We start from the raw sequence: 16,169 nt of genomic DNA on the forward strand, positions 1-16,169 counted from the left end.
GTCGAAAGAGAAATTGTAAACACCAGTACTGATTCAAAGTGAAAGCACACAGACTGAAGTCCTAACCTCTGATGTCAAGCCAAACCAGATGACAGATTGGTCAGTGATGAAGGACACACAGAAGATCAAAAAGGAAGGAGAAAATCACAAGGTATTCAGGAGGCTTCTGTGATGGGACAGGTACTGAGCCAGAGCAGGACCGAGTGTCCTTACTCAATCCTAGACTTCACAGATGGGAACGGGTCATTAAGTGATTGCTCGCATCCTACTGCCTTGGAGAAATACTTTCCAAAAGAAGAGAGGAAATTATGTATATTGCCACTACTTTAGCATGTCTGTTTCCAAGAGGGTGTGAGGTACATTACAGCACTAAAGCACAAGCATTTCAGGGACCACGCTTGGCACAGACTTGATTCACCAAGCCCACTTCTCCTCCACCTCCTCTTTTTCCTCCTCCTACTTTTCCTTCTCCTTCTCCTTCTTCTTCCTTCTCTTGTCCTTCTTCCTCTCCCTTTTCTTTTTCTTCTTCTTCTTCCTTATTTTTCTTCTTTCTTCTTCTTCCTAGACATAAGGTAGAAAACACTTTCCACCTCCTTTGCAATCAGCTATGACTTCTATAGCATATAAGAACAATTGCTTTCCAGCCAGTAGCATGAACACAGAACCATGACTAACACCTCCAGGGTGACACATGGGCATCTTCCTGGATACCACTCTTGTGCTCCCTTCACTCTCTGGCTAAATGCAGGGGATCCTGAGGCCCATATGTGGTGGGACCCCAAATTCCTGAATGTCTGCTTTTAGGAGAACCGCCTGGGGAGTAGGAATACTCATTTGTACTTTATGTAAGAAAGAAACTCCTACTGTGAAAAGCTAAGATTCAAGAGACTGTTAGTCACAGCTACTAGGATTATTCCACTTAATACAGAAATTGGCAACCGGAGGGAATACTGACATAAAAACCTAACATACACAGTACTTGCTTAGCAAATGGCAGACAGGGAGGTAGCTGTTAGCAGAGAATGGAAAAGTGGAGACATGATTTTCCATAGCAAAACACTAAAAATGCAACCTGCCGTTACTTGGAAGGCATATCATGTGCCAGCCAAGACTAGATCTAGACAAGAGATTGGGAAAAGGCTCAGATGTGTTTTCTGCTTTTAATAAGAAGAACTAGGGATGATGCAGAAAGATAGAGATTAAATCAGGGGCTTCCGAGGATCAGAAAAATCAACTGTTTCAAGACCCCAAATGGCAATACATAAGACCAAAGGAAATACCAAGGAAAAGTGGCCTATAATTAAGTCCATGACTACAGCCAAGGCCTCAGGTCATGGCATCCATACTATGGTGGCCTCCCTGTCCCAATTTTGGGCCTCATCTTCCACTCTTTTAGCACTTTCAAGTCTGTCACTGAGATACTGGGGCCTCTGTTTCCCTGCACATTACACATGGACCCTGGAGACCTGGAGAAATATCCCAGGCTCAGCTTCACAGACATTTCTCTCAGCCACATCTAACTACGGCTCGTCCTCCCTTATCACCATGGGTCCAGACCCCATGATGATGACAGTGAGCACCTCGAAAAGTCTTGTGATATTCTTAAGCTGTGGCTTCAGAAATGTGGAGTAAAGACATTCCCTGGATAATCCTCTAAACCTTTCTAGAGGTTTCTGTCACAGTTGGTTATATTTTTTATATCCAGCTCTTTCTCCCCACATCAGATGGGGTTCCTTCCCCCTGTCCCCATATGCAAGGAATCATCTAAGTCTTCCCAATATATCCCGGCCCATCTAGACTATAAGGTCCCTGATAGTAAGAATTTATCATCATGCCTCCAGTACCAGCTCACATTTACCGCTGGATGTGGTGGTACATGGCTATAATTCAGCACTCTGAGGAACTGAAACAGGAGGACTGTAAATTCGAACCCTGCCTGGGAAACACAGCAATTTAGCAAGATGGTCTCAAATTTTTAAAAAAATAAAATAGAAAGAGGGCTGGGAAGGTAGCTCAATGTAAAGTTCCTGGATTCAATCCCTAGTTTTGAATATATATATAATATACCTTATACTGAAAGGACTGAAAGAGACTGAATCTGATGTTAGACAATCATACAAGCCATGTTCCCCGGGAGAGATCTAGTTTACACCTGTTGTCTCAACAAGTTACCTTCTTCCTTCTTCCAGTTATCCTAGTTCAGATAATAAATTATACAGTTATACAGTTTGCTGTGAGGAATCTTGTTAAAACAAATGTAGATAACTCATACAGTCTTTTTCTGATAATGTCCTTGTGTTCATAAAGAAATGTTCTTACTATAAAACAAGGGAGGGCAATAGTAAAAACCATGAATTCTATCTTTCCTGAGACTAGAAGATATCTGTAACCCAGAGCCGTAATACATAACTCCAAAAATCAAAGAGAGGAAAGCAATGGTTTATTGAGACAGAGTAAATTAAAACTAATATGCAGTAGGGGGGAATAACAATGAGAAGGAAACTAATTTATCAGGAAGAACAAAAGAAAAACTAAGGAACTGGAGTCACCATCACTGAGTGCTGTAAGGCAGCTACCCCATCGTTTTGTAAACAAGGAGGGGAAGAAGAGTTGGAGGGAGAGGAGAGAAATGGGAGAAAAGAATCAAGTTATATCACATACAAGTATAAATTCCCTATGTTGAATGCAATCATTATTTATATCAAATACGTACCAAAAAAATTAATTTTTAAGACGAACTAACCAAATACTGTGTGCCGCAGTGGAAGCCTCTGAACTCCAGGTTTATAACACTGCCATCTAGGTGTATTGTCCAAGAAGATCTAAGAAAATAGACCACCTTCAAGAAAAGGAGGAGTCCTGCAAACAATGACATTTGTAGCAATCTGGTTGAGCAACTAATTTCCCCATATGTAAGTTCTATGAGTCAACAAGAGCAGTCCAAGTCTAAAGAGAAGAAGAAAAAATAGAAATAAAAATAAAACAATTTTACATCATGCCTATATCTAGTGCCCGACTCTTAAAAGTGAACAGTTTTACGGAAAGCTACATCTTGAAAGACAGAGACTAAAAGACAACTGTGGTAGGGGAGAGAAAGAAAGGGAAAGAAGAGAAGAGAAAAGCAAAGCAACAATCAAGAGAAAATGCTAAGGAAAATTATAATTAGTGATAATGACTTCAGAGAATGAGGAAGATATGGGTGCTATTCTCACGAAAAGCACAAACAGAAATTAAGAATAAGCTCTTAGAAATTTAAGTATTACATCCAGATTTTTAAATTATTCAATGAAACTATGAGGTTGTAAATATCAGGGAAGAAGAAAAAGGAAAGCAGAAAATCAATTCAAACACCAAATATCTGCAGAATAGGAAGTTAAAAAACAGAAAACAAATCTAAAAAAAAATTGGTGTGCAGAAATTATCAAGATATACTGCAAAAAAAATTTTAGAACTGACAGATATAACTATTCAGATTAAAGGAGCCCACCAAGTATGCAAAACGATGAATGAATTTCATTTATGAAATTTTAGAAACCTGTAGGTAAAGAGAACTTGCTAAAAAAGAAACCTTAAATACTTCCAGAAAGAGAAAAACAAGTCACATATTTAAAAATTGGGACTGACAGTAGTATCCTATTTTTAACTAGAAGTCCTGGGAGGTATGAGAAAGTACAGGAGTATCTCACAAACTGAGAGCAACATCAAATTCTAAAGCATTTAAACTATCAACCAATTTGAAAGTAGAATGAAAGAGTCTCATAAAATATAACTCTCATTCTCAGACAAACTTTCTTAGGCAAATGTCCTTCACAAAAATGATAAGGTTAACCAAGGAAAACAGGACTTATAGTCGAGGCAACAGAAGATGCAAGATGAGAGAAAAGCAAAAGGGACACTCAAGATGGCCCCTGGAAAGCCATGGGAAGACCACTGGTTATGGACCGTCAGAGGACAAGTTGTTACGGCCGAACAAAGAGAAAAGGAAGGGTGTGTGTGTGTGTGTGTGTGTGTGTGTGTGTGTGTGTGTGCGTGTGTGTGTAAAACTGAGTTGAATGGAATTTTATGAAACTATAACAAGATATAAATTTAGCCAGAGATTCCAGAGAGTAAGAGACATGAAAATCAATGAAATCAGCATTGATTTTATAAAAACCAATTTATTTAAAGAAATAAAATAGTGCATTCTCCAGGAATAAGCAATATTAAATTGTATACTGAAAACAGAAAATATGGATTTTACTATAGTTACACCTTGCTCTAATTGTATCCAGAGGATGAGGAGAGATTTAAAATTCTCATCTCCCTATAATAAACAGTATCTGCAAACAATTAATTAAGAGACAGCAGTGTATCCGTATTATGAAGAAATCTGGAGGTAAATATCAGAATAAAAATAATTAAATGTAAAAGTGTTTCTGGAGAGATTCGCAATGGCTGTTAAGCAGATACAGCTGGGCAATTTTTGAGTAAGTCTTCCAGCACTACTTGACTTTTTAAAATTATGGGCATGTACTACTTCAACGAAAATAAAAGTATTCTCCAAAAGTAAGGCTTCTTTGTGGGCTCTTTTTCTTCCATCTAGTAATTTGTTAATTATAATAATAAATCTGTGTAAGATGATGGGAGCTAAAGCATTAATGAGGGGTGAAAGACATTATCACCATTTCAATGTCATTGCTGAAGGCAAAGCAGACCCAACAACCTGAACAGTGAGTACCGAGGGTATTTTTCATAATTTCTGGCACCCAGAACTGTTTGAACAGCCTTCGTGAATGGAGACAGTTACCAGCAGTACAACTGCTTCCCCAGCAGAGGAAGCCAAGCCTGGATTTCCCAGGGTCCTTTGCAGCCCGAGCACAAGCACAAGAATCCAACATGGAAGAAAGTGAGGTAAAGAAGAAAGCAAGCACCGTGTGGGAGCCTTTCTGGCAGAATGGTAATACATGACCACCTGACAACTGTTAGGTTTTGCCGTGGCGTGACAGAGAAGCAAGGACAGAAAAGGAAAAAAGGCCTTTATTGCAGGAATAGGAGGGCTACAAAACAGTGCAAGTCCTGTGGCGGCAAACAAAGAAGCAGCAAGCTTTTATTAGGTTTGCAGGGGGCGGAGTTTGAAGGGGCGGGGGGGGGGGGGAATGACGTATTGGCAGATGATTGGAGAAACGCTGGCGCATGTGCAAAAAGCTCAGCTTGGAAAAAGAACCCGGAAGTTAGTATTGACAGGAAAAGGTTTCCTCTTTAGAGTCCAGTGCCAAGTTGGGCAGGGGCTACACTGAGCCTGGCAGCGCTTCCCACGAGCAGAACCCATCAACAGCCAGCTCTCAAAGCAGCAAGGAACTTAAAAGTCACTGAGCCAAGCCAGCAGCAGCTGGATGAGCCACACTGCCCATGGGGAGCAGGGAGAGTGAGCCATTAGTCCGCAGAGCCAGGCCCTGTTTCTGCTGTGTTGCTCATAGCCTGCTTCCCTGGCCTTGCATGTTCTTTAATCAACTTACTCTCCTCTCACAAACTCCTCTTCTGCTTTTGTTAACGAGGGTAGTTTGTGCTATTTGCAACTAAAAACCTCGCCTGATGCTGGGAGTTAAACTAGCATAACATGGCGTGGAGATTGAGGAGGAGAAAGAACATCACAGAATTTTACAATGTTGGGATCCAGGGGAAACTTCCCCTGCATCAACCAGAACGGGAGGAAAGGGAAAAGCAAATGAATGTGACAGCTTAGATTAAGGGGCGCTTAAAGACTCCAGGTCTGAATTTGTTTCCTTACATTTTAGGACAAGCTAGACTTCTGACGTAGCAGATAAATCCAAAGCCAGTAAGATACAGTTGTATTGTTGTTACAGGGAGCGGTTTATCCCATAACTGGTGTGGCCAAGATGTTTAGGCCACGGTAGTCAAAAACCTGAAAGGAAACCTATGCGTCGTCACATTTAGACTGCCCTGGGCATTACTTTCATCTACTCAGGCCGGTCAACAGAACTGGGCATGGTGGTGCATGTCTGTAGTCCCAGAATTCTGGGAGGCTGAGGCAGGACAATCACAAGTTCAAGCCCAGCTTAGGGAACTTAGTGACTCAGTGAGACCCTGTCTTAAAATTTTAAAAATTTAGAAAGATCTCAGTGCCGTCTGCAAGGGTCCCTTGAAGATCTCAGTGCCATCTGCAAGGGTCCCTTGATTCAGCCCCTTAGCTCAGTGGGGAGACTCTGAATTCAATCCCCAAGACCAAAAATATTTAATTTTTTTTTTAAATTTAAAACTCTCTACTGAATGCTCACATCACCCAGCTCATGTGTCTCACCATCAACCCTCTGTCCTTACGCCCTTTCCTAGTATACACTGTCCTCACTGTTCCTCAGATATGTCAGATGCAGTTCTTCCTCAGGACCTTTGCACTGACAGGCTCCCTGGATCATCTTCTCTTAGAAATTCACATAGCTCACCGCTCCCCTTTAAGAACCTGCCCTGCCCGCACTGTTTGACATCCCTCTTCTCCCAAGCATCCTAAGGGCATCTTACACTGCTTTACTGGTTCCATAACACTCTTTTTTTTTTTTTTTCCCATTTTTACCGGTACCGGGCATCGAACTCACGACTGCCTGCTTGCAAGGCAGGTACTTATGCCGCTGAGCTAAATCCCCAGCCCCCTGGTTCCATAACACTCAGCACTCTCTAACTCACTGCACAACTTAGTCATGCCTTCCATGTATTAACTGCCTCCCTTGACTAGACTGAAGCAATTTGTTCTTTTTTAGTCTCTATGTCAACAAATCTTCCAAGGAAGCAACATATTTTTAGAAGCTGCATATTCCAAGCACAACTGAATCTTAAAAAAAATAAAAGTAAAAACCAGACACCAACTGGCCTGAGGTCCATGAGACTCACCTGTCATCTGAGCAGCAATCCAAAGGAATCAGCATGGTGGGTTGCCTGGGTCTCTAACTGGGGCTCCTCCAAGGCAGTTAGCAAATGACTTAGCACTGATCTGTGCTCCTATGGGCTGTCCAAACCCACCTGGTAGCCAAGACCAACTTCTGTTACATTCTGCAAGTTGGAAATTACAGATGCAAGAAAGAAAACCCAATATACACATACACACAAACACACACAGGCACATGCACATGCACAAGCGCACACACATACACACAGTCTAGCCCAGGAGAATGCAGATAGTCCGTAGATGGTCACCCTGCTTCCCTAACCTGACAAGCTGATTCCTACTAAGCCTCGATTATACCTAATATTAAATTCCACCAACATCGACCTCTCTGGCACCCTCTACCACTGTTTGGAGACAGGAGCACAGCCTGGGAGAATCTGGACAGCAGCTGTGTAGCCTTCTCCAAGCTGTGCTATGCCTGGTCCCATCCGCCCCACCCCGGAAGAGTCTCAAGGTCACCAGAAACCACAAGACCCTGGGCAGCCACTTAGGGTGTCCTGGTCCCTCCCAGCCAGATGGGGCCTCTGCCCAGCTGGACATGAGCGAGCACAGGCAAAGCACATCCTCCCAGCAGTGAGATGCAAGATGGGAACAAGCTGGCCTGGGCCATGTGGGGGCTGTGATAGACGTCTCAGACTGCATGGCTTAGAAACAGGAGGAATATATTTCTCAGCAGTTCTGATGGCTGCCAATCTGGGTCTCACAAGAGTCTGGCTATGATTTGTTCAGTGCCATCTTGAGACTGTGTCCTCTCAAGGCACAAGGAGCAAGGGTGCTGCCTAGGGTCACTTTTATAAGGGCATGAAGCTTGGTCCTAAGGGGCCTGCCCTGGTGACCTTATCACACTCCTGGGTTCCTGGTCTCACCTGGAAGAGGGAGGAACCATGGAAGGGTCTGAGTCGCGTGGGACTCAGGGAAAACGGTTGCTGAAGAGGCAGCTGACGTTGCTGGCCTTGGGCTGACAGACCCCGAGTCCACCGGGACAGCTGAGACAGACAGACAGCCCGGGCTTTCTCCCAGGGTGAACTGAGGGCTCTGAGGCAACCAGAGCTGCATGTGGCAGGTGAGGTGCAAGCCTTTCATTGACTGATGACTTTTAAAGGGATCTTCTGTGATGTAAATAGTCTTTGAGCCTTAGGACAACTTGAAGTCTTTGGGTATTTTAATTCCTTAAAGCAAGGGGAAGGAATATACAAGTAGAAAGGAAGACACCTGGCTTCTGTACCCTGCCTGCCATCAGCCGCTGTAGGGGATCAACCGGCCTCCCCTGGCAGCAGAGAGAAATGTCACTGAAGCCTAATTCTGCGAGGGAAAGGGACCCTCATGTCGGCACAGTGAGGATACAAATCTTGTCTCCGACGATCATTCCAGACCCCCTCCCACTCCCAGTTTCATTATCTGCATGAAATACCTGAAGAGATCCATGTATGTGTGTATATACACTGATATACATATATTATTGTTAATTAGCAAGTAATGTTTGTATCTATGTGTGGGATACAGTGTGATGCTGATGCATGTATCCAGCTGTAGAATGACAAAATCACGTGAACATAGCCATCCCTCACCCACTTTCTTTTGTACCCATGATCGAACTCTCGACCTCACGCTTGCAGGCAGGCGCTTGTGCTGCTGAGCTGTATCCCCGGCCCCACCCCTGCTTATTTTCTAAATGTGCATCATTATTAATTCTGGTTGGCACGCTGTGAACAGGCCCTTCCTATTTAGTCTTCCTGTCTAGTGGAAACTTCCTGTTTTCTGACCCAAAATGCGTCAATTTGAAATTCTGTCACAGCAACAAAATAACTCGAGATTGCCTAAATCTGTGCTCTCGAGGGAGGACACCGCCCAGGTCGCTCTGTCAGCACAGTGGACAAGGGCGTAGATGCACAGGGTTCTCACCAGGAACTCCTGTTTCCTATCCAAGATGTGAAGTTGGGGGTGACAGCAAAACAAAGAATCCTTCGGTTTATATTTCAGATTGCTCTAAGCAAAACTGCTTATGAGTTATCCTTGTCTCTGAGGCCATTCATTACACAATTTTTAAATACGAAGACGAGTCATCTATGAGGGGATTTTTTTGGTTTTTTGTTTTTGCAGGAAGTTTTTGATCTTTTCGAGACAGGGTCTTACCATGCAGCTCAGGCTGGCCTGACCTCACTTGGTAGCCCAGGCTGCTCTCCAACTCTCAATGATCCTCCTGCCTCAGCTTTCTGAGTGCTGGGATTACAAGCTGTTGAGATTCAGCATTCGGCAATGAGCATGCTTGACTGGCACCAAAGCTCAATGGGGTGTCCTATTTCGCTGTTTCTCTGAGATACATATTTCAGTCTTGTATTTCACAGGATCCGTGGTCCGAGCCAAGTCAGCATCTTAAAAAAGCTAACCAAAGTCTCAAATCTGCATTTCAACACATTTAGGTCAGGCTGTCCCTGTCCTGTAAGTCCCAACTTTTTATGAAGTGCCTGAAGTTACATTTCTGCACGCAGAGTGACACCCGAAAGAGAGTCAGCTGCTAGTGCTGACAGTAAAAATTAAGAAAAAGCAAAGCCGTCTGAGGACTAATGGGCCTTCCGGAGAATCAGTGCGCCGCGCTCGGCAGCGGGGAGGGTCAGGCCCGGCAGCACCGGTATTCTGAAGGACTCCATGTCTTCTATACAAAAACAATAAAGGCAATTTGTAAAATTGCTTCAGGACACTTTAGAGCTGGTGTGAAATAAAAATTGCTCATTGAGTGGGCCATAAGTCATTTTCGTAAGAGTCACTTAAATGTTTCAGTTGTGGGGAAAAGTATACGCTGTACTTTGAGATTCTTGTTACTCTTGAGGCATCCCTTGACTGGCAAAAAATCTCAACCATCACCTGGGTTAGGTCTTTATTAACTGACTGCTCTGCCTTGCTCTGCCCAGCTCTGCCTGCCACGCGGTGATCAGGTCTGTGACAGTACAGCTCTCTGTCTCTCCAGACTCCAACCTGAGGACTCTGCGCTGACCCTACTGTTGCCCCGGTCACCTCTGCATACTCAGGGACGTGCAGGACATGCAGGACAGTTCTTGTGGGCAGAGTGCCTACATGTCTGGATTTCACTCTGAAAACAGCTCCCTCTAGAGGCAGAAAGTCCCAAAGGTGGCTTTCCCGGGAGGCAACACCAAACAATCCCAAAGATTTAATAGCAACTGTCCAGTCACTTCCTTTATTCACCTCCTAATTTTTTTCTTTTTGTGTTAAGCCTGTAGAAAACGGACAGCATGACTTCATCATTTGAAAAGCACAACTGTGTAATACTGGCCACTGACCTTCTGCCCACAGACACAGGCGTGGTTGCCTCGGGGAGGTAAACCCTTGGACTTGATGGACTTATGACTCATCTCCTTGAGACCAAACTGCGTAAGCGCTCTTCTCTCATCACAGAAAGCCTTCCCTTCTTTCCACCCTCTTCTGGAAGCTGGGAGAAGCTGTCTTGCTCTGATGCAGGGCGTGCTCACGAATCTGACACCTGGGACCGATTACTCCCCAATATCCTCTCCTCTTAGACAAGATTATCTTCAGCAATACTCGCAAGATAAACCAAATAATAATAATGTCCAGGGAAATGCAGATAGCAGTAAGTTTCTGCTGCTGAATTTAATAAGTATAAAATCATGTCAGTAAAATTTAAATAATAATAAAACAGTGGCACAAAAAAAAGGAACAAAGTTTGTTCAATAGCACGTATTCCCCTCCTGAATGTGCAGGGGTAGAGAGGCGAGCAGCTGCCTCTCTGGATCACAGAACGACTCTCTGGCCGCTTTCTTCTCAGTTCCGGTGCAGGAGGAACCAGCCTTCACATTTTTATCATGCTTCAGCTTTCTTGCTTCATCCAGAGCATCTGATATACTCAGAGCTGTTTTAGTAAACATGTCCCCAAAATTCTCCTGGAATAACACAGTGTCCTTGTGCTTTTTGGTCAGATTAATTCAGATTCATATCCAGTCCTCTAGTTGCTACAGATAATTTCCTAGAAACATGTAATGGCTCCTGAAATGTCCCCTGATGTACCAGTCATTATCTCGGTTGTTCTATCTTTTTTGAAATGTGCCTGCACATAAAATCCAGTCCTTGAGTCAGAAAACTCACGTACAAGAGTCTCGGTGGGGTTCATAAGGCTCATGTCTTGGTCCATTCAGCTGGCTTGTCTCTCCACCAGCACTTCCCATGTGACATGAGACACAGCCGCTGATGCCCTTACCTTAAATAATAATATTTAGAAGTCTTCTAACGGAAGACTCTGCGTGCTTCTAACGGAAGCGTGAACCCACCACCGTGTCTGCCTTCCAGGAGCTTCATTCCTAGTAGGACCTGGACAACGTGTGGTTGATTACACATAGGAGCCCTTGTGAACCCTTGGCTCCTTCCCACGTGACAGTACTTGTGTCCTCTCTGAAAGGCAAAGACACTAGCACGCGTGTATAAATCTCAGCAGGGAAGTAAATGGCTACCTGTGAGCTACACAGTCTTTTTATTATGAACGTACTCATTTGCCAACCTTCAGTCCCAAAACTGAGAAAGGGAACCTGTAATTGGATGCTATCGATGACTGGGTATGAACCAGGCAGGTCACATGAAGGGCAGAGGCAGCAGTAGGACCCCTCTGCAGAGCTTGACAGTGGCCTGGTCTCCTCCTGTGTGCTCTGCTTAAAATGGCCTGGAGCCAGAGTGGTCTCCAGCTCTAGATTTTTGCAAATATTAGAAAAACGTGAAAAGAGAGATCTCACCCAGACAGCTGAGGATGCACTGTGGTCAGATTCTGATTCTTAAATTTACTTGCAGTAGAAGATAAAGAAAGAGAATCAAAACATTCATGTTAAATATCTACCTCTAAGATTCTGCACCATTTACTCATCCTTATTAATTAATTGGAGGTCTGTAAAGGAAGAGAATGTTCATTCACCACTAGTTAAAACCTGCTCCAATACAGACAGGTAAGACACAGAAAGCCTCAAGACAGCTGCTTTTGCCATCATGATGAGAAAAATACTAGTTGAATCATCAAGATGTTGTAGATGTGAAGAAGTCTAAAGTGAATTAATTACGCCCCAGAGAAGGACAAGCCCGTGCTGCGTACACTAAGACTGGCAATGCTTTTTGCCTCTGAGGGCGTCTTCCAAGGGAAGGTAGAGCAGGGGAAGCCAGCTTGCCAGATGTGAGGGGACCTTGCTGGGGTCAGAAACCACAGGAGCCAGCAGAGCGCTCTGGAACCTGGGAGGGCTGTAAGCTCTGAGTCGCTTCTCTGTGCCCCCCAACCCTCCCCATGAGAACTTTGCTTAGAATGCTGGGACGCAGGAGCTGGAGCTGGGATAGAAAGCAGGGAAAGTTTTTTCTGAACTCCTGGTATTTAGATCCCCAAGCTCTACTGAAGGGAGAGACTCCACACTTCACTCTGCTATCGAGGCACAAAAATAGATGCACTGACCACTGAAAACAAACCTACAGCCATCTGATTCTGGATCAAAAAGCCAGAAACGTGTTGGAGAAAACACAGCCTTGTTAACAAGTACACTGAGAAAACTGGAAATCCACATGGTGAAGACCGAATCTAGGTCCTTATCTCTGACCCTGTACGCAAATCACATAAAAGTACATCAGAGACAAATAAGACCTGAGACTTATACTGAGACTCAAATAAGACCTGAGACTTTGAAATTTCTAGAAGGACGCATAAAGGAAACACTGGAAGTCACAGGCACATTCAAAGAATTCCTGAATAGGATGGCAATAGCACAAGAAATAATGTCAAGAGTGAAAAATGTGACTAATATCAAATTTTAAAAAAACAATGTGCAAAAGAGACATTCAGCAAACTGGAGAGGCAGCCTAGAGAATAGGAGAAAATCCTTGCTGACTACTTTTCTGAGAGAAGATTAATATTTAGAAGATCTTAAACAAGACATACAACTTAATACCAAAAAACCCATTAACCCAATCAATAAATAAGCAAACAAGTAGAACAGGCCCTTCTCAAAAGAAGTCTAAATGGCCAGTGAGAGTGTGAAAAAATTTTCAAGTTTTTAGCCATTAGAGAAATGCAAGTCAAAGCTATATTTTGATTCTATCTCACCACAGCTGGAATGGCTATCATGAAGAATGCATAAAACAACACTGGTGGGTGAAGAATATGTGATATACATACACTGTGGAGTATTATGCAGCCATGAAGAAGAGAGCAACCACTCAGTTCTTAGGAAAATGGTTACAACTGGAGGTCATCATGTGAACTAAAATAAGCCAGAGTCAGAAAGACAAGTATCATGTTTTCCTTTAATATGTGGAATCAAAAAAAGACAGAAAAACAAAGGTGGCATGAAAGTAGAAGGGAGATTTATTAGGTAAGAAGAGAGACTAGGAAGGGGATGTAAATGTGAGGGAAGGGTGGTTCTGGCCAAAATATGCTCTATTTCAGATAAAAATGCCACAATGAAAATCAATACTCTGTAAAATTAATATGCACTAATAAAATTGCTGAAGAAATTTGAAGTCAGAGATGACTTGAATCTGATCAAACCACAAACGAACACCAACCCCATCCCCAGTAGATGAAAGCGAGGAGTCCTTGTCCTGCCTGCCCACCAGGGAAAAACAGTCCAGGCAGGAGACGGGAAAAGACAGAAATATTGTCTATTTCATTTTTTAACACAAAGCACATTTATTAGAAAACAAGAAAGCTATGGAATATCCTCATATCTTTCCTTGAGAAATTAAAAATAAAAGAATAAAACCAAAAACAAATAGAAGAAAATAATAAAGATCAGAAAACACGATCCCTTATCAAACTGCCAACATCGTTTTTCATAAAGATTAACATTTTGATTCTTACATTTCTGTAAAAAATAGAAAAGACTCAGAATAGTCTAAACAACTTTGCTAAAGGAACAAAATCAGAGTTCCAACCCTCCCCAGTCCCATGACTTGTCACAAAGTTACTCCAATCATGACAAAATGGCATTGATATCAAGATAGAAAAATCACCAAAATACCAATATAAAGTCCCAAAATAGATACCCACATAACAGACAATTGATTTCTGGCAAAGATGAAGAAGCAATTAAGTGGAGAAAGGATTGTACCCTCAATAAATACACTGAAACACCTGGACATCCACATGCAGGACCCCAATATTGTCCATTTCAAGTCATTCTACTCTATTCTACTCTATTCCATCCTATTCTATCCCATCCCATCCCATTCCATTCTATATAGTGTGGTTCACAACCAGGGAAAAGGTAGTCAACACAATAAGCCTACAGAAAATGCTGCAATGTTGGAACAATTAGACAGTATCTTTAACAAATATACATATGAGAAATAAGTTAAAAAACAGTATCAGCAAACTGGATGAGAAGATGAAGAATTTCCACAGACGAAAAATGAAACTGAAAAGTGCACTATCTGAACTGAAGGCCTCTTTAGATGGGGTAAATAACAGACTGAAACAGTCAAAGAAATGACTCACGTGAGGGGAGGGCAGTAGAGACCACGGCACCTGAAGCCCGGAAAGGAAGGGGGCAAAGGGTGAGGACTCGGGGGTCAACTTCAGGTGCATAACAAGAGCCCCAGAAAGAAACCCCAGAATGGACATTTTAATATGAGAAATATGTAAAAGATTTGAAGAGATAATAGGCAAATGCTCCCAAAATTAATTAAAGTTATCAACTCACAGTTTCAACAAACTCTGCAAAAGCCTAACCAGGATAAGTGCAATTGAAATCTGCACCTTACTATTTCAAAATGAAATGTTGAAACACAAAGGTAAAAGGAAAATCTAAAAAGCAGTCATAAGGGGAAAAATATATTGTATCCAGGAGAATAACAATGAACAAGTTCTCATTAGAAATAATGAGAGCCGAGGAACAATGGAATTGTGTGTTTCACATGCTTGAAAGAAAAAAGTTGTCAACCTCAAATTCTGTCCACAGCAAAAATATGCCTTGAAAATAAAGGAGAGATAAAATGTCCCAAAAGATGGAGGGGTCATACATTCCTGTGTTTCTCCTGGTATCTACAACTAAAAAACTGCACACTGCACAGATAAGAAATGCATAAAGATTCTGAAAGATGAAGAAAGGCAGATGGGCTAAGGCCTGGGGCCCAGGGCGTGATGTGGTCATGAATTCTCGGGGTGCCCTTCTGTCTCACATCCAAGACCCAGAGCCTAAGAAACCAGCAACCGGAAATGCCACCAGGTACAACCAACAGAAGCCCTCGCAGAAACCCGAGTTCTTAGCTGCGCTGGTCACCTGTCCATTGCTAGAACAAAATAGCTGACATACACAGCCTAAAGGAGAAAAGGCTTATTTGGCCCATAGTTCCAGAATGTTCCCTCCATGGACAGTTGGCTGCAAGGTGGAACCATCAGGGCATAAGAGCATCGCAGAGGACAACAGCTCACCTGTTGGTGGCAGGAAGCTGAATGATCAAAGAGAACCAGAGACAAAAAGAGGGGGCCAGGACACAAATACACCCTTTCAGGTTATATCCCCAGCCTCTACAAACAGCGTCTCCATCTGCAAACTCACCAGTGGATCAACACAGGGATCTTCAAAAGGCCCATTTCTGAACACACAAGCCTGTAGGGACACATTGTTGATCCAAACTGTAACATTAACCAAAGGAACAGGAAAGGGACATCCTGGCAGACAGAAACCTTGCAGATGATAGCCACACAACCTCAATAAAATATGACAGAAGAGAAACCGTGGCCTCCCCCACTCATATCAATAAAGTCCAAGTGGAGCATGGGGTGTCACCTTCATGAGATGGCAACAAAGCTCTCCAGTGTGCCTGCTAAGCTAAGGTTGGCAGGGGACAGTTAGAGAGCCAGGACTTTGATCCTTGACAAGTGGTAAGAAGCTCCCCCAGCACTATGTGAGCCAGAAACTTCCGTCTCTTTTCAGAAACAATAAGGAACCTTTTCCCCAAGCCCCTCATCCTGATGTCAATGGAGGCTAAATGGAGCCTGAATTTTCACCTCCAGTTATGGATCAAGGGGACACCTCCCCTTCCCCAGCAGTATCAGAGAAACCCAACTAAAATTGCAGATACAGAGTTGCAAGATATAATATATCTTGGTCTCAAGAGAGAATCACTCGCCTTACCAAGAACCAAGAATTTCTCCAATTAAATGGGAAAAAAAAACTATGGACAGAAGTATTAAATAATCTAAACAAATCCCCTTCCTTTTTTTTCCAATACTGGA

At 43.0% G+C, this 16,169-nt stretch overlaps 1 long non-coding RNA gene across 2 annotated transcripts in view; it reads right to left on the bottom strand.

Annotated features, from left to right (window-relative positions):
* Positions 1-16,169, bottom strand: part of LOC134476285 (uncharacterized) — a 46,056-nt gene that overhangs the window by 18,644 nt on the left and 11,243 nt on the right. The window contains exon 1 of one of the 2 annotated variants that reach the window (XR_010047866.1): positions 6,883-7,481. The exons of the other annotated variant lie outside the window; for it this stretch is intronic. This is a non-coding gene — a long non-coding RNA (uncharacterized LOC134476285). Of the gene's footprint in view, positions 1-6,882; positions 7,482-16,169 lie in introns of those variants that run through there. 2 annotated transcript variants of the gene reach the window in all.

The sequence above is a fragment of the Cavia porcellus genome, unplaced genomic scaffold (assembly GCF_034190915.1).
Source record: "Cavia porcellus strain 051 isolate PalLab524CR breed Dunkin Hartley unplaced genomic scaffold, mCavPor4.1 scaffold_6, whole genome shotgun sequence".
NCBI classification, from domain to species: domain Eukaryota; kingdom Metazoa; phylum Chordata; class Mammalia; order Rodentia; family Caviidae; genus Cavia; species Cavia porcellus.